General features: G+C 41.6%; 1 protein-coding gene across 12 annotated transcripts in view; it reads right to left on the bottom strand.

Moving 5' to 3' along the window:
• Positions 1-13,957, bottom strand: part of LOC141771707 (muscleblind-like protein 1) — an 80,419-nt gene extending 66,462 nt beyond the window's left edge. For 9 of the 12 annotated variants that reach the window (XM_074642257.1, XM_074642251.1, XM_074642261.1 and 6 more), the window contains exon 1: positions 13,818-13,957. The gene's annotated coding sequence lies outside the window, so the exon portion shown is untranslated. Of the gene's footprint in view, positions 1-8,078; positions 8,362-13,817 lie in introns of those variants that run through there. The other 3 variants (XM_074642262.1, XM_074642253.1, XM_074642252.1) reach the window with 3 other exon arrangements.
• Positions 13,958-18,985: the final 5,028 nt, after the last annotated feature.

Here is an 18,985-nt window from a genome sequence, read left to right as displayed (position 1 = left end):
TCTAAATGGATACAACACTTCGAAATGCAGCACCAAAGCTCATTGTGTAAATGGAGTGCCAGAGTAAAAGGAAAGTACCTATTGTATTCCAGCCCTGTTTCCTTAAAAAATACTTTCCCATACAACTAAACTGCATTCTCAATTACGTTTTGGAAGGAAAAGCATTTTGTCGTGGATTACGTTTGTCTTTGATCAATCACAAATCCTGGGAACATAATTTTGTGGGAGACAGGGTTGTGTATTTCACATCATTTTGCATTTTTCCTAAAAAATTAACCATTTAGTTAGTTACTGGTAAATGGATGTCGGGCTATCAAATGCAAAATTGACAGAAACGGACACCCCTAGTTGGAATGTATTGTAGCTGAACATCCAATATTACGTTTATTCATTTTACACAAACAGAAGTACGGACACAACTCCAACACTAGAAAAGTGCACTCAGTAGAGTGCAGATCTCCACCAGGTGTGCATCTCCTTCTCATCTCCCAAACAAAGAAAAGTCAAATCTCACTCAATTGTCCTTCCTGGCTCGCTTACAGTCAAGATGGCGACAAAGATAACAAAAAAAAGGGATTTATTCATCTCATATTGTGCCTAACTTTAGTGGATCATAACATATCGGGTATGAAATTAATCTGCAGATGCTCCGGTTCAAAGTGTGACCAAACGTTTCTATGGATGTCAGTTGTTGAGCCATGACAAAGGCCAAAACGTGGCCTGCAATAGACTAGGTAGGTTTGTTTGTTTTTAGCCTAACCGATTGCCGGAAATGCCTTTTGCTACTGAAGCAGTTGTTGATCACTTGTGGTTAAGAGGAGTGAGGAGTCAGCAGTCAATGACGGTATAAAACAGTCAATAAAGTAGGTTTCTCAAAAATTCTGAATCATTGCAACCACAAGAGGTCCTTCAGCATATACAGTCAAGAATGAGCACAAAAAACAGTAGGCAGATGGGTCCAGTAGTATGCAAGATCAGCCGCGGACAGACAGACAGATGCACACACACACATGACCGAACGCATGAAATAAATGTTGAGTTAACGCATTAAAGTAAAAAAGTAAAAGTAATATTCAAGATTTACATAATATCCTTATTAATGATGGAGACATGGCTCATTAAGAAAACAAATGACAGACATGACAGTTAATAATGGATGCTGGATACGTTTCCATTTTTACTTTTGCCAAAGATATTGCGCTTGATCCCCATAAATATACTGTATATCTCAGTCACAATAAAAACCTTTTTTTTCTCTTTTTTTTTAAAACTGCCCGAGGAACACTCGAGCGATGGACATCTCGGTGACATTAATGAGCAGAAATACCTTGCCGAGGGGACAACCGTATTAGTAATGCTCACACGTGAACCCTGTCCGACAAACGCTCGGTCCCACCCCGTGCGAGCTTGAGATCTGATCCGACAGTCTTTCGGTTCTGAGTGCTGGTCATTCTGAAACGATACTCCATTACGATGATGTTTCCACAGATTGTACCATCAGGGTAATCTTAGACTTCATTCCATTTCTAGCTTTTGACACACACACACACATTAGTATTGACCACAAACCATGAGACAGCAGATCTGCATCATCTTACGGAGGATACGCAACTACAGAGATGGATGGAAGGTCAGTCGGTGCATTGATATTCAGCACACAGCTATATGAGTAATATGTATGCATATGCACAACATCAACTATCTCCCTTGGTGCGCGCTCTCTATCTCGCACACACACACACACATTAACACACGATCTATGACTCCCTCCTTCAGCTGTAAGACAAACAGAGGGGAGACGACGAGGGCAGTCAAGTGGCACGTGTGCAAGCTGTCGTCTGCACTGTGATATCAGCGCAAGTGTTTAAACAGCCTGACGTGCACATAGAGACACGGGGGTAAGGCAGTTTGAGCACACATGAATAGGGATGTGGGATAATATAGTATACATGGTTACCTATTCGTTTGTTTGTGTGTCAGGGAGGGGACAGTTACATGGATTGTGCATGTTCATCCATACAACTTTTTATTTCCCCTGCAGTGTGGCTACCTGGTGCCAGTGTGGTGTAATGCAGCGGCAGGGTGTCATCGAGTTCACGAACATAAACCACCCCACTGCCAGACCAGTGTACTCCTCTCAGGAATAGCAATGGAGGAGGTGTGTGTGTGTGTGTGTGTGTGTGGGAGGGTAGATTGGAAAACTGCAAGAATGAGAGGAAGACAGACAGACGAGGTAAGGGACAGACAGTGAGTGATAGAATGAAGACGTCCAGGGGATATAGATGTAATAGGTGGAAGGAAGGCAGTGAAATAGTAGTCTGCCAACTTTGGTAAAAAAGCTCCCTTGTGTAAATTTACCACCTCAGCATGTGGCGTTTCAAGCACGGAGGCCTTTATCAGACATAAAAGAAAAGGCAAACACACACACAGTCTTTCCTTTTTTGACTTTCACTGTGTCTCTTGCTCTCAGACACATGCCAGACTAGACTGACACTGAGACATCTAAGTAAGAGAATGATAAAAATGAACAAAATACAGACAGACAAGTAGACAGAGGGGAGGAACAGGTGACATGGACATGGGTGGATATTCAGTAGGGGTGGGAAAATAAATCGATTCACCTATGTATTGCAATTTTTTTTTTTTACGATTTTGAAATTGATTTTTTAATGCCAGAATCTGTATATTTGCTTAATTTGAGTCTATGCGGAGGAAGAAGGAAGTTACCGCTTTTATTGTTGTAGTCTGAGTAACGTGACGTCATAATCCGTTCCATGTCCGTCAACCAAAACACACCACGGTCGGCTGCAGTGAACCGGAGAGAGAAAGCAAACGGCGGAGGGTCTGCATGGATACGACCTGCACCCTCACATATTAAATCCAAAGTGGTAAACACTACACATACAGTAAAGTATGGAAACACTTTGGGTTTCACATATTGCAGGAAAAGCAGAGCTAGACATCACGGCTAAAGCTGCATGCTAACTCTGTCATGGACAGGAAACTTATTGTCGTATTGTAACATGCAGTCAAGCCAGCCGTCACTCGCATCTCCGTGGTCAAATTGATCGACGCTACAACTGTAGAGCATGGATGTACCATGGATGTATAAAGAGAACGGAGCTGACGGGAGAGCTCGCGATGGACTTGGCGAACTTAGCGGAAGTATACAGTTGTGACTACGTCCGGTTTTCAAAATAAGGTGTTAACAAACTGTATATGCAAAATACATATATGGAAATAAGATTGATTGCATAAAACACTACATGCCCCTTATAAATCAAAAAGAAAGAATTTAACAAATAACTCCTGGCTGATATTTGACTTCAGGACATCTCAGACTACATACATGCTGAAAATTAAACATTTTTACTGTATTGATTTAGATTTTTCAATAGTTTTTCAAAACTTTGAAAAAAAAAACATTCCAAAGTATATGATTCAACTTTTTCCCATGGTATAGTGTTAAAAAAGTTAACAAAAATCGCAATAAATCGTAATATCAAATCACAATACTTGTAGAATCACAATTCATATTGGATCAGCACACAAGTATCGTGATAGTATTGAATCGGGAGATAGGTGTATCGTCCCAGCCCTGGTATTCACAGCATGTAATGAGATGGGAGCAGAGTGAGAGACAGAGAGGATTCAGACACAGACAGATACAATAAGTACAGCAAGATAAGAATAATTTATGATGGTGGAAAATCCTTGACAGGAGACGGTTCAGTAACTGATTAGAAGCTGAATGGCTGCAAAGCTTAATAGCGGAATTGTTGTAAAGATTACAGAGCTCAATTGATGGAGATGATTAACGCTGATGATTTGGCCTTCTGTGAATCTTTCACATTCTGTGATCAAATCAGGAAATACCAAAGGAGTGGATGCTCCCCCAGAAAAAAAAATCAGTTTTCCTATTCGCAGCCACACACACACACACACACACACACACACACACACGCACACACACACACACACACAAAGTGCAGACTTGTCATCAGAGTAGCATTTGGCCAGACGGGGGATAATCTGTACTCTTCAGCTGTCTATGACCAGTGATTCAGTTTGACACCTTAATCTGTGGAAATCACAGAGGGCTCCACCGTGGAGCCAACTGTATTTACTATAGATTACATCTTCCACTCGTGTGCATTAGTCCGGTGACAGCTTTGCAGACGGCAGGGAAAACAGCAATCATACGTTACTGACTGACTCACTGTGATTTTTGCCATTTGCCAAATGGACTCCCCCGACCATTTGTCTGGACTGACCGACTGTCTACGTTGCCAGTTATGTGCTCTGTGTTGAATTTCTGAGGGACTCAAAGTCATCTCCACTCACGCTCTCCTGCTGTCACCTTGAGCACAGCATCCGTCCCACTTTCTTTTTTTTTTCTCGATAATTGAATAATGTAAATCAGGGCGCTCATGTCATTGCACACATATACACACTAATTTCCTCACGCACAGACAAACACACGACTCATCTGCATTCGACAGGCTGCCCCCGTGCCTGCTGAGGACAGCAGGGAGATGACATCACTTGTAAAGGACAGATTAGTTGGAACGAGAAGGTGGGGGAGGAAAAGAAAAGAGGGCAAATTCGTAGAAAAAGCTCATTTTCCAACAGTCAAACGTAGGTAACCATGCATCCTCTCCTCACTCTTTCCTCCGTTAGAGTCTCTTTCTTCTCCCGCACACAGCTGTTTAGCCGGAGTCGTGTGCGCTGTGAAATTCAGTATGTATCCGAGTGCCTCTGCGCTCTCTCGCTGTTCTATACTCTAATGACCTTGTAGATCTGCCTGCTCTGATCTGCCGAGAAGCTTTTTTTTTTTCAAACCCACCGAGAGTCAGACTCCGAAAGAGAAATACAAAGTGAGGCATGGAAAAAAATAAAGCAGAACGATGGAGATGGAGAGGGGTGAGGAAGTGAAACTGTGAAAGAGAGACAGAGGTGTTGAGATCAGGGGGTGAGAAGAGGGTGTGTACTCAAAACAACAGGGGATAGATAGATAGATAGACGCTGTGTCTGTTGCAGCATCACTTAGGTAAATAATAAAAGTTTAAATGAAGGGAATCAATTTTATTACAGAAAATAAATGGGTAAATAAAATGTACATAGAGTGTTTCCTCTACCATACATAATAGTCAGTATAGGCCACCTGCAAATTCCCATCAACATTAAGGCAACAGGACGTCTTCTATTCCAAAAGTACTTTAATTTCACTCCTTTCTTATTTTTTGAGGCGCTCTGATTTACCATGATATTGGAGGAAAAAGTATTTTACCAGCAAACCACTGCAATGCCTTTATTGTGAAGTATGCAGCTACAAAAAGAATAGCTTTAGTCCTGAAGGTTAGTAGATGTGCAAACTATTTAAGAAATTGCATTAAAGAAAAAATGTGTTTCTTTTTTTAACATTCAACATTGTAAATGACAAATGGTAAAAGAAGATGGAGCTCCAACCTCCAAAATGTTATCAAAGTAAGGGAACACCTTTCACCATAACTTCCTGCATGCGGTGTGGGAAACTGGCACCATAAGCAGTGGTGGAATAAGAACTCACTGTGTAAAAATACTCTTGTCCTGCATTCAAAATCTTACTTAAGTAAAAGGAAAAGTACTTAAAGTACCAAAAGTTAAAGTACTCATCATACAGATACATTTCAGAATCATGTATATTAAAGTACTGGATTATAATTAGTGATGCATTAAATGTGTACATCACTTTAACTGGTAAAGGTCAGGCAGACTTTAAGTACTTTATATACCACTGGGAACCTTAATCCATAATATTACATCATCATTTATTTGTTGATTATGCTTTATGTTTTGTATTGATAACTTGAATCTGCAAAGTAACTAAAGCTGTCAAACAATTGTAGTGTAGTAAAAAGTAAAATATTTTCCTCCAAAATGTAGCAGTATAGAAGTAGTATGAAATGGAAATACTTAAGTAAAGTACAAAGCACCTGAAAATTGTACTTAAACCTGCAGTAGGCAGACAGTTTTTGGCATCATTGGGCAATAATCTTTCAGCATATTGTTATTCAAGTGCTCTGAGAGTAAACTAGACTTCTGCACCTCCTCATGGCTCTGTTTTCAGGCTTTAAAAAATCGAACCCGTGACAGGAGACTTTGGTCAATCACAGGTCATTTCAGAGAGAGAGCGTTCCTATTGGCTGTTTATTCAACAGAGGCAGCTGTCAATCACTCGCAAACTCCAACCAAACGGTCAAACTAGGCAGCGCTGATCAAATATGAATTAATATTCTGTTACTGTAATGTCTATTTCTCACCTCAAATGTTTTCAGAAACATCTTGTAGTATACTGTTTAGCTGTAAAATGAGAAAGTTTGCTCCGGCTGGTGGGCGGTGCTTGGTATTTCCTCAACTGATCTCAACATGGCTGCCGGATGACAAAGTTTCTCATTTTACAGCTAAACAGTACACTACAAGATGTTTCTGAAAACATGAAGCAAGAAATAGGCATTACAGTAACAGAATATTGATTTATATTTGATCAGTGCTGCCTAGTTTGACCGTTTGATGTACAGTAGTTTGTGAGTGATTGACAGCTGCTCAGAGACGGCAGACTCCAGCTCGGCTCTGATTGGTTGTTTTTTCTTCCGGCCTGTGAAATCTTGCAGATGCCATTAGGAGCACCGGAGGACACAGAGGCACATGATTTTTTTTTTTTTCAGATTACCTGTCTCATGCACTACTCTCAGGATATAGTGACCGTTTTATAAAAAAATAACTTTTTTTAAAACATATTTGTTCCAATTCTACCCACTGCTGCTTTAAGTACAATAATTGAGTAAATGTACTTAATTTACATTTCACCAATAATCATAAGCTCTGATCACAGCAGGTGTCCATGGAAAAATGGCAAATGAGTTGTGCATGCTGTGAAGTGAGAAGTGTTCAGACCCCAAAGCTAATGCATCTCATACACTTTGAACCTATTTCACTAATTAAGCTTTTAATACAAAACAAACATTCTAAAATCCTGCTTATACTGAAAATTAAAAATACAGAGAGTCCTCTGTAGTGCTCTGTTTATTCCATTATTTTTCTTCATGAAAACGGCGTACACGTATTAGGCCTAATCGTAGCCCCTTTAGAAATCCATAATTGGCCCCCATCCATTCAACAGCCAATATGACTCACATTCAGAAATGTGTTTACAGAAATATAACTGCATCTATATACACTGTTTATTAATTCATCTGTTTACTTCCTACAAACTTTTTTTAAAGAATATTAAGCCATAATATCCAAATTATGTTTAACTTTTTTGGCCTTTCTGCAACATGCACATTTCTAGTGATGACTTTGTATGTGCACATGTATGTTTGTTAATGTGTTTGTGTGTCAGACTGGTACAGACGGGCCTGGGTAAAGCGGGAGTTTAATCATTTCCTGAGGGCAGCTGTAATGTAAACACCAGTAGTGCAGTCATTATACAGTAGAGGAGGAGCGCAGGGCTGCTCACATGTGTGACAGTGAGTCGGTGTGTGTTTTCATTCATTCATCCATAAACGTGAGCGTGTCTAGTGTTAACAGTAGGAGTCACACAACAGGGATTTCCGTTGTATAGTCAAAAGAGAGAGTTTAGTCTGCCATAGAGGAGGGGATGTGTCAGTGTGTGTGTGTCTCTGTGCATATAAGTGTGTGCTAACTAACTACCCCGCGGAACATTAAACACTAACGTTACCCATTCTTTTGTCCCGCTCAGCTCTTTTCCACATTAAAACTGTCCTGGCCTCAAACTACCACGCATTAGCAGTGAAGCACGGTTGGCCATCTGCATATGTACACACACGCTCAAACACACACATATAACTCACTCACATCACACTCAACATCCAGATGGTGAATAAAAAAAGATTCCAAAAGGCAGAAATGGTAGAAACTGTAAGCAGGGACAACTTATAGTCTTGTGTCTAAAAACAAACATAAAGTAAGTAACACACACACACGCACACACACACACACACACACACACACACACACACACACACACACACACACACACACACACACACACAGAGGAAACAGCAAAGACTTACTGTATCTCTGCAAGGACTCATCTGACTGCTGCTGAGGGGAGAATGGAAAGTGAAAACCTCATGCTTGCTTCGGCGGCACTCCTCTCTCTTTCACTCCCTCCGTCACTGCCTCCTCCTCCTCCTCCTCTCTCCTTTTTTCCTTTCTCCCTACCCTGCCTCTTTTCCTTCCTTCCTTCCTTCCTCCTCCTCCTCCTTGCCCTTCACTTCCTCACTCCCTTCTTCTTCTTCTCTCTGCCTCCTTCCCTCTTGGCAGAGCCCTACTGTATTCAGACACGCCAGTCTCCATATAAGGCAGCACAGCTAAACATGTCACACATAATTTATCCACAGCAGGCTGTGAGTTCACCTTTCACAGCTCACGCTTGGATCGTATGCAAAAGAGGGAGGAGAGGAGGAGGAGGAGGAGGAGGAGGAGGAGGGCGACGCAGGAGGGAACTTAACTCAGACAAACTTCTACTGTCAACAGCCACGTTCCCACAATTTCACACCGCATGAGAGAGTGTGTGTGCGCGTCTCTGCGTGCATGCGTGTATGTTAACAAATGCTGACAATCAGACCGTGAAAATGCTACCCGAGACCCAAAATGCAATTCACCTGCACTGTTCCAACAACCCCCCTTCCTTTTTTTTTCTTCCTCGCAGTCTCTCCACCATCTGTATCTGCAGGCAGTAAATCTCATACAGATGCTGTTTGTGAGACCCGTCCACCTGCCTGCCTGCCTACCTCCCTCTGCTCTCCTTATCTGTGCTGCTACCTTTATAAAACATGACTGACAGGAGCAGAGAGGGGGGAGAAAAAACAAACTGCAAGGCCAACAAAAAAAAAAAACACATTTTAAAAAAGGGTTAAACAGAGGCAGAGAAAGCGAGACAGAGGAGTTAAATCATTTTGTGATTGAAAAAAACAGGGTGATGCAGCGAGATAGAGCAGAGAGGAGGGCGTGATAAAAATAATATGTCAACAAATAAGACGCCATCCGGAGTGCTGTCTGGTTGCGGCTGTGAGAAACAGTACGGTTCCGTCTGATGATGTGTCAGGTTTTTGCTTTAAAAATACATGCCTGCTGACCTCTCTTCTGCCTCTTCCCCTGGTTCAGTTTTTTTCAACTTACATCCTTTATATTGCACTTGGGGGGGAAAAAAACAACAGAAATGCTTCATGTAGATGAAGAGAGAGAAAAAAGCAGAGAATAGAAAGAAAGAAAGAGAGATTGGGAATAATAATAGCTGCACTTGAGTAGCAGTGTAGCTACTAGCTGGTAGCTTTCTCCTCCCTCCTCCACAGCTTCAGTCCACTCACAGGACAGCAAGAGTCACAGCTCTGTTGCCATGGCGTCTAACTCCATCAAACACTACGTCAGGTGCATGTGTGTCTATGCGAGCATGTGTGAGTGAGTGCGTGCGTGGTGTTGTGTGTGTGTGTTTGCGGAGGAGTGTGTGTGTGTGTGTGTATGGTGGGTGTTACCAAGTGACTCAGAGCCACATCACTGACTTGTGGCTGCAATATATCAGGTTGTTTGGAATTTATCACTGTATTGGCTTGTGTGTGTGTGTGTGTGTGTGTGTGTGTGTAAGAGTGCAAGGGAAAGGTGTTGATTGAACGGCAGCCTGCAGCCTGCCCTCAAAAGCACCTATGATGGATCTCTGTGCTGCTCTAAGTGTTAATGTTTAGCTCCAGCTTCTATAAATATTTATCAATTCGTTCATAGAGTCAAAGCGACGCACTACAGACGGCGGTAATATGGAATTTCGATTTTAGAGATGACGAGTTACAGACGTGTGCCCAAAAAAGGCTCTGCAGCCGTCTTCCAGGATGGGATGTCTCCAAGTGTGTACATGTTGTGTTGTGTTGTGATTGTCCGGATTATACAAGTAGACTCTAGAACTGCTGGACACGATAGTACTTTTCTCTGGAAAAGCTCTGTCTGTAAAGTGTCTGAGTTGTGCTCTGTAAGGAAATACAGATTTAGCTACAGATTTAGTGTCTTGCTCATGGACACTTCAGTAGGTCAGCTGCATTCAAACCGTAGACTGTATATAAGAAGTGGACGTCTTCACCCATTGGTTTGTGGACTGTCGTTTTAAAGCCTCAAGCTCGGCATTTTGGCCGTCGTCATCTTGGTTTTTTGCAACCAGAAGTGACACGACAGGGTGGAGCTAAGTACAACCGAACGCTGAAGAAGACATTTCTTGGCAACCGAAAAGGTTATAATGAACTGAAAACACACTGTGAAAGGGTTAAAGTTGTAAGACAAAAACACAGACAATAATGTGGTAGAGACCTGTCAATCACAAGGTAGCCACACCCTAAAGCATACCCTGCTTTATGGTCTATTTGACTCTAAATGGGACCATAATTTATTAAATGAACTTCATACTGTATTGAAGAAGACTTCAAACTAGCGATTGAGACTCTAAACTCATGTTTACAATGTTTACTGAGGTAATAAATCAAGTGAGAAGTAGGGTCATTTTTTCATAGACTTCTATACAATCAGACTTCTTTTTGCAACCAGAGGAGTCGCCCCCTGCTGGCTATTATGAAGAATGCAAGTTTAAGGCACTTCAGCATTAGCTTCACTTTTCAGGCCCAGTGGTTGTCACCTGATTCAAACATATGCTATATGACATCTTCTACCATTGCAAAAAAATAGCAGTAGAAGATCCTTTACCTGTATGTAAAAGTAGCAGGACCACAATGTAAAAATACTCCATTACAAGCAAAAGTCTTGCATTCAAAATTGAACTTTAATGAAAGTGAAAAAGCACTTTAAGCATGTCCGTGTTCCAGTATATTATTTTTATATTATATTATTGGAGTATTATTATTTGTGCATTCACGTGTAAGCAGCATCCCAATATTGTAGGGCCAAAATGATGCTAATTTAAACTAGTTTATATGCTGTTATTGTAGTTTGATTACTGTGCATTATATTTAAAATTCTCAATGTAGGGTTTAAAATATGAAACCGCGAAGCACCTGTTCCCCGGAGACACAGTGAAGTAGAAGTGCAGAGTAGTATGAAATGGAAATACTCAAGTAAATAACAAGTAGGCCTACTTCAGAATCATACACTTGAGTAAGTGTACTTTTCACTGGCGGGCTTTCTAGTCTAAAGGGAGAGACACCGTGATGAAGAAACAAGGCACACTGAAAGGTTTTGGACTTGCAGATAATTGCTGCAATTGCAGATAATTTAATGCACACTCAGGTTCCTGCTCGCTGCTCTGCTGATGTCTGTGTACGGAGGAGAGAGCGAAAAAAGGACTTTTGAGGCACTGCTTTTTTTAACGGTGTCTCTCACGTCGTCGCTCGTTCTGATCAAAAACGAGGCCACGGATCCATGAGCATGTGTCCCCTGTGTTCCAGATCATTAAAGACAGGAAGATAGGAAAGAACAAAAAGAACAAAGACAGGAGGAGTTAAAGTTGGACAAGGAGATCTGGATCCATATATCACCTTTGATCCATGCCGCTAAGCAAAGCCAGAGCTGGACGGAGAGTAAAAGAATATCTAGCGGAGAACCTGGAGAAGGATCTTACAGAATGGAAAATCCAGCAGGGGTGACCTGGTGTGAGTTTGAGAGGATTTCAACATTCATAGCAGACCTCTGCTACCCTATTGTTGAAGGTCCAATCATCAAACAGATATTATCTGAACAACACTAGCATCAGTAGTAGTATTTCAGTCTGTTAAAGCTGCATGTGCCATACGTCTTTCTTCTTAGAACAGCTCTGTGTTCTGGTACCAATTCTGGGGCCCCGAGATGTGACCTCAGTGGAAAATGTGGGAATCTGTCAACACTGAGCTCTATAACAGACCAGTAGTGGAATATATGAATGACCATTGTTCAGAAAGCTCCTAAACTCACCACAAATAGCTCTGGTATGACCACTGATATTTTTCAACAAGACATCCTTCTGCTTTTCTTTTTTCTGACTCATTGTCTCTTCCCTCGCCTTCATCCTGCACTAACTTTAAAGGAGACCTTATATACCCAGCTGACTATAGAAAACATATACGGTATGTACATACTTTTATCAGGCAGCTTTCAGTCTCCCGAACACCAACGCTGAATTATTACAAAGCGTAGGCAGAGATATGGATGCTACTGTCATATAGGTGTCTGGTGGATAATTCTATCAGGCCGCAACACAGACAGTGAAGGGGGGCTCTTAATGAAAGGAGCCATAATGAAAAAGAGGAGCCTCTCCATTTTGAGTTTTTGACAGGTGGATTTCTGCAGTGGAAGTGCAGATAGAAGCCTCGCTCTCTCTCACAGAGCTAAATGGAGACAAACTGAATATTCAAAAGATTTTTTTTTGTCTGATCTGCATTATGGCTTTTTTGCATTTCCCAAAGCCGCAAAAGCTCTTTGCATAGTCCGTTACAGCACAAACAGTTTCCCACATCCACATAATACACACTGTCAAAAGGTGCGAGACACACAAGTAGAACAGTCTCAAAGCTCCTTTTGTGTGATAAAGGGTAATGAGCTGGATTTTATTTAAAAGCTGGATTTTTCAGACAACTTCAAATCATTAGGTTTTATTTCAAAGCTATTTATCACTCTGAAGCCCTCATTTGGATCTTCCAGTTGTGTCGCCGTGTGACAGTGTTGAGACAGTATTTCACGATGGTGGTCCCATGGGTGGGGGATTGAAATTTCCCATTTGAGTACTGGGGTAATAAAGTTTAAGAGTCCCTGCCCTAAGCTGCTGCAATCGCACTTTCCAGCCTGTCTGTGTCTCTGGCGCAACAGATACGGTCGCAAGCCTCAGTGGGCCGTTAAACCACAAACTGACCCGTAATGGAGAAGCCATACGCTTTTAACCACCAGTCAGTTTACATTAGCTATATATATACCTCAAAAAGAGGTGTGTGTGAACAACTACTGTATATTTAGTTTTAATTACAAACAGCTTTGGAAATCAAAAATGCCTCATGAATGATCGTCATAATGAAGATGTAACCTGTAATGCATCATTAGGTTAAGCTGTTCTTCACGTGAATTACATTTTAAATAACATAATTTGTCTTCCTTTAGTGTTACATGAAGCATATCGGACAAAATCATGCAACATTAACTTCATATTTTGCGATTAAACCTTTAAGGACAAACTTTCTCCATTACTGTTGAACTCTTATTGCTTTTGTTGAATACATTTTGAAGATTTTAATTCACTATTCTATAACGTGAATATGCCGGACTGTATCCAATGTACATGAAAAGGTAAACATCAGTTGACAAAATGACAAAGTACACAGTGTGCAATTCCATGAGACAAGTTATCCTTTCCTAAAAGTTACACCGTGTTCACCAGCTCTCCCATACATACAGTATATGCAAAACCTTCCCAGCATATTCAAATCAGCTAACACTATCTGCAAACTGGAAGAACAAAACTATGCAAAAAGCAAAACCAATGACAGACAAAAACTAATATTCCATATGCATGTCAGATATTTCAAATCTCTCTAAAGATATATCCTCGCTTTTGAAAAAAATCCCAAACTCAGACGTTTCCAAGTGAGAAAAAAAATACAGCAGCAATCACTAGCAACAGGCAGGGAAGTTGTCGGAATCATAACATGTCAAATATTAATGACACCCTGTCATCTCCACAGAGCAACTCTCCCATCTCCTCCTCTCAGGAGGCAGTAACGGACACTCGCACGGATCATCTTGTAAAGCCAGTGGCTGTCCGTCCGCACGGTCAGAGAAAAAAGCTGTCTTACCTGCCTGGTTGTCTTGTGTGTTTCACTCGTGCTCCGTCTGGGGTGTACGGGTGTGTGTGCGTTCACACACAATCCCTCTGAACAGGAACTGATGAATCTGCACGACTTCAGCCCTGCAGCGTGCAGTGCATTATGGGGTTTCAGTCTCTCTCTCTCTCTCTCTCTCCTGTGTGCGTGTCTCTCTCTCTCTCTTCCTCTCTCTGTTGGCACAGTGTTAGAGGGGGATGTCCTCGCCTCCTGTCTGGAGAGAGGAGGGTGAACTCACACGAGCTGTGTCCACACACACACACAATGCAGAAGAAGCCTCGTGATGACGAGCGCCGCGACTCTGGTTGCCGTAGCAACAGCCTCCCCCTCCCCAAGCCCTTTCGCTCCTGTAGCTCTTACAGTTTCTCTGTGGATTCTGTTTAAATAGTGAAAAAGTGAACGAACTGCACACATTCTACTCTATTTTTTCTTTTATATTTCCTTATATTCTTTATTTAGCATTTACTTTGCTACTCAGCTAACGCAGAAATGAGAAGAGACTCTTGCGGTCATGTGATCACTAACTGTTGCTTCTGCCTTCTGAGATAAAGCGAGGGTGGTGTGTAGTCAGAGGGAATAAAGACAAACAGAGTGTTTGTGTGTATGCACATGCATCTCTGGGCTTGTGCGTGTGTGTTTGAGTGTGTGGGTTGATGGTGGTTCCTGGAAGCAGGCTATATAGTTCCTGTTTGTGGTTTCTTTCCTTCTCTCCATTGCTACTGCCAGTGCACTGAGGCCTGCAACCCTTTGATAACACACATCACCAACAACAAGGGAAGCACAGCTGGACTGACCAATGAAATGAATGGGTCGTGTGCACATATGCACGCACGCACACAGACAGACACACAGACAGGCTGACTGTGGTGTAATTATTTCAATTTTCATCATTATTCACCTTCCTGGAGGTTGGTTTTAACTGTTATTTAGTGGCTGATTCAGAATGATAATAGGAACTCAGTGGGTTATCGAGAAAGGTGGAGGGGAGGGGGGTTGACAGGCAGAAAAAGAACAGAGAGACAGAATGAGGGAGAGAGAGATAGAGGGATAACGTACTGTAAAGGAGAGAGAATGACAGTGAGGAAGAAAAGGAAACGAGACCTCCTCTCCGCCGTCTCCCATGGCGACAGAGTGGGTGGAAGGCCGTGGCTGTCCTTCAGGCCCTGTAAATCAGCAGCTCACAGCTGAGTCCTGCAGCGCAACCATCGCACTGGTAACCCCCAACGCTCAATTTTTCAACATCTAGCCTTCCTGTTTGTTGTCTCGCAGCTGTCATCGCTGTCTGTGATCCTACAAGAATCCTCTCTGTCACCGAAACGTGTATATTCCACGTTCATATTTACATCGAGGTGAGTGGTACCACCATGTAGGGCTGCACGATTATAGGGTCAAAATGATAATTATTTTGATCAATATTGAGATTGCGATAATTATCACGATTATTCACAGATTTTAGAGACAAATTATTTTTATTGTGATTTCACATTTTTAAAAAAACAAAGCGCTGCTTTCACTTTCATGTTTTGCTACATTCCATCTGTCAAAAATTCAAATTGTTATCCTTTTACTTTGTTATTTGGTGCCTTCAAATCCGTGTTCACGAGAAGAGTCCATATGAGCGCCCCCCCCCCCCCCCCCTCTTGTGGTATTCACGTCACGACCTCATCAGTGGAAAGTTTATAAAAGTTCACAAGTTGTGAGGTGTTTGTTGACGTTGTCAGAAATGGCGGAGGCCTTGGAAGTTCATTTTTCGGTGCATAATAAGTTAATATATTGTGATTTAAGTCGTATATTGTTGTTCTTCATACTTTTATAATATGTCTGAGGAAAATGTTGATATTCCCAAAGGCCTCGTCTTTTTCCTCTGTCATTATGTCTTTGCATTTCCTGCATTATGTTACCCACTTGCCAGCTTGCTAAATTGTTAGCCTCTGTGGCTTCTAGACGCCGACAGTAAGGTTAATATTGCACATGCGTAGCAGCGGTGTTCTCACGACTTAACCACTTGAACGCCAAGCATATCGTGTACACGACTTACCATGTTGTAAGCACGAGCTCACAAGTTTAATTTGAAGGCACCAATCGTCATCTATAGCGGGTATTTACAATTCAAAACAATTAAAAGTAGTTCTAGTTAGTATAAGTAGTTCTAGTAGTGTCAGGAAGTTAAACAGGTCATAATTCCCCCCCTATTATGTATTTTATATTGCTGTGAAAACATCTCCTTCAAACAACTGGATTTATTACAGTTTCTTGCCAAAAACGACATTTTACAAGATTACATGTGAATGCATCATGATAGCGTTATAATTTACCAACGCCTAATACTCATTTTTACTGAGTAGAGCTTGAACAAACCATAATGTGCTCTGTGCTGTCGGCAGACGAGCAGGTCACTGTGATTACTCTGAGCTGCATCATGGGAATGAATTACAACATAATAAGTTTCTGTTCCTTCACAGCTTATTTTATGACTTACAGTTGTGACAAATTACAGCTTTATGTCTTCTCCACTCAACTGAAGAACTTCCACACCGACGACATGTGTGTGTGTGTGTGTGACGTTACTGCCTGTGCTGCTCTGTGCCGACATAAAACCATCATGTAGGGGCTGCACATGTGTGTGTTTTCAGCAAAAAATCAGACATACGAGACTGTTGAAATCGTGCCGGCTTCGATCGGCTGCTGGTTGACGGTGCATCTCTAGCTGTTAGTTTAGGAAGCGCTTGATTTATGCAGCAGAGTTTCCTGTGAGCGGAGCATGCATTTTAAACGTCAATAACGCAGTTGATCATGTTCATTTAATTGCGAGAAGCTGTAATCGTGATTGCGATTAAAATTAGATTAATCGTGCAGCCTTACCACCATGCCACCAGAGCCGGAAAAAAACGGAGAAGTCAGACCAGTTAAGAAGAAACTACATCTCCCATAGTTCTGTTCTCTGTCTTTCCCAGTAGCCATGGGAACCGGTATAGGAACTGGGATTCACTGAACATTGATTTTTTTACCAGGATGACTTAATCAGTGAGCTTGGCAAAGGAAGGGAACGGGAGCAGAGTAAGGTATAGACAAGGTGGGAGGCAACAGATGGTTGCTTGTTTGTCCGTGCAGGTTGCCAATTCACACTTGCTGCTCTACTTGATTCTGTAGGTCTGTGGAGAATGTGCCACTAAGTTAAAGCTACTCCTCCAGGCCCCCAGCGCTCTGCGGGAGAGAAAACTGCATTGAATCAATAAAAGGGACTTTTCCGTGCCTCTGGAAGAACTTGCATGTATCTGAACGAGCTGCCATTACCACTGAAGCCTCACGCGCTCCTCCGGGTAATGAAGGGTCCTTGAGTTTGAGGGACACTGAATAACCTGCTCAGATTTGAAAGCCACGGTGATTAGTCTGCTCTTTGGGACTCACGGCAACAGCAGGTGTCCACAGGCTACGTGTTCCACATCTATTCATTACAGGCATTAACACTAACCGCTCGCACACATACACACACACACAGAGCTCACTGCTCATTGGAGCTATTCATTAACAACATCGCGGCTCCCCTTAAGCGCAATGACCATTGATTAGGCTTATGCATAATGATGGTGGCGCAACTGCTGGTGTAATTATTACTACCCTCAGACTTTTGTTCACCTGAGGTCGGATTTGGATTATTTATAGTACACCTGCAATGTAGGCATTGTGCCTCTTTCTGATACTATATATCCTACATACAGTATTAATGTGTGTATGCTGCATTACTGGAGCGAAGTCTTGAGCCATAAAAAAGTCTCTTGCTGTTCTCAGTGGGAGTCTGTGGGAACTAACTTACTGGCAAATATGAATTTGCAAATACTTGTCATTAGTTTTTAGCTTATTTGCAAATTTTAAGTGGGTGTCATTTCCAAATATCCACATGCCACAGTATGAACATAGCTAACAGTAGTTACTTCACTACAGAGACCTTTAGGTTATTTCACCCAGTAAATATTTTTTGTTTGGGCTCAATATGATATTGATTTGTTATTTAATAGATACTTTCAGAACCACTCTTTAATATTGTATCCTCCATGTTTTATTCCCAGCACAACCAGTAGCCTTCTGTGGAGCCCCTCTGGGGTCACATGGTAGAAGAAAAACCTTGATATGTAAATCCGTGCCAACGGATTTGTAATAATTAAAACTAATTTTAGTAGTTCAAAAAGAAGCCCAGTCTCACTGAATGCATGGCGTATGAATGACACAGCAATTTGCAAGTCATTTTGTGTGCAATCATAAGAGCGTTTTTGTGTTTTATGTAGCCTGTACTGACTGTAATGTAAATGCATCTGTGTGAATATGCTAAACTCACGCGGTAGGGAAGGTGGATGGGTCCAACAAACATAGGAATTTCAACCAGGAAACCAGTGTTTGAGACAGATGTTTGTGTCCCAAAGTCTTGTTGAGTTATTTTGAAGTTATGTTTATGACGTGTTTTCCGTATTTATGTTACGTTATGTGTAATGCCCTTAAAATGTTGTGCTATTTAAACACCTTCCCATGATCCACAACCACTGTTACACTTGATTTATCACCTGCTGCTGGTTTCATATGAGAACGCAATGATGTTGCCCATGAAGTAGCATTTTATAAAATACAACCAAGATATTAACAGAGTTAGTATTCTTTATCATTATGATTTATGGCCGTTACTTACCATAGAAAAAGGTTCAAATGAAAATTCTGTAAAATCATATTAATAGATGTTAAGGCTCAAAAAACCTCTTCATCATGTTACTACATGTTTCTATTTTACCTGATGTGAGATAGGCTATTAGGGTGCTGAAAGTATCGTTGTTTTAGAGCTCATAGTAAACAACCAAATCATAGTTTTGGCAAGGTAATGGGACAGGTTCCACTCCAAGAGATCCATTTATCTTTCTAACGATACCAAAACATGCATATATGACGTTAACAGAGATCCCCAAATCGCTGGATAAAATTGGTTTAGACGTCGGCGCCTATTATTATAAGTATGGGAGTGTTTTTTATGGACAAATGTCCGCGACGAATCTGTCTGCAGGGATTGTGAATCCGAGGGCCCGGTTTACAAATCCGTTCGCACAGATTTACACTTCGAGTTTTGTTTTTCTACCATGTGACTGCAGAGGGGCTTCGTA

Source organism: Sebastes fasciatus, chromosome 7 (genome assembly GCF_043250625.1).
Source record: "Sebastes fasciatus isolate fSebFas1 chromosome 7, fSebFas1.pri, whole genome shotgun sequence".
NCBI lineage: Eukaryota > Metazoa > Chordata > Actinopteri > Perciformes > Sebastidae > Sebastes > Sebastes fasciatus.
This window is presented reverse-complemented; position numbering and strand designations above follow the sequence as displayed.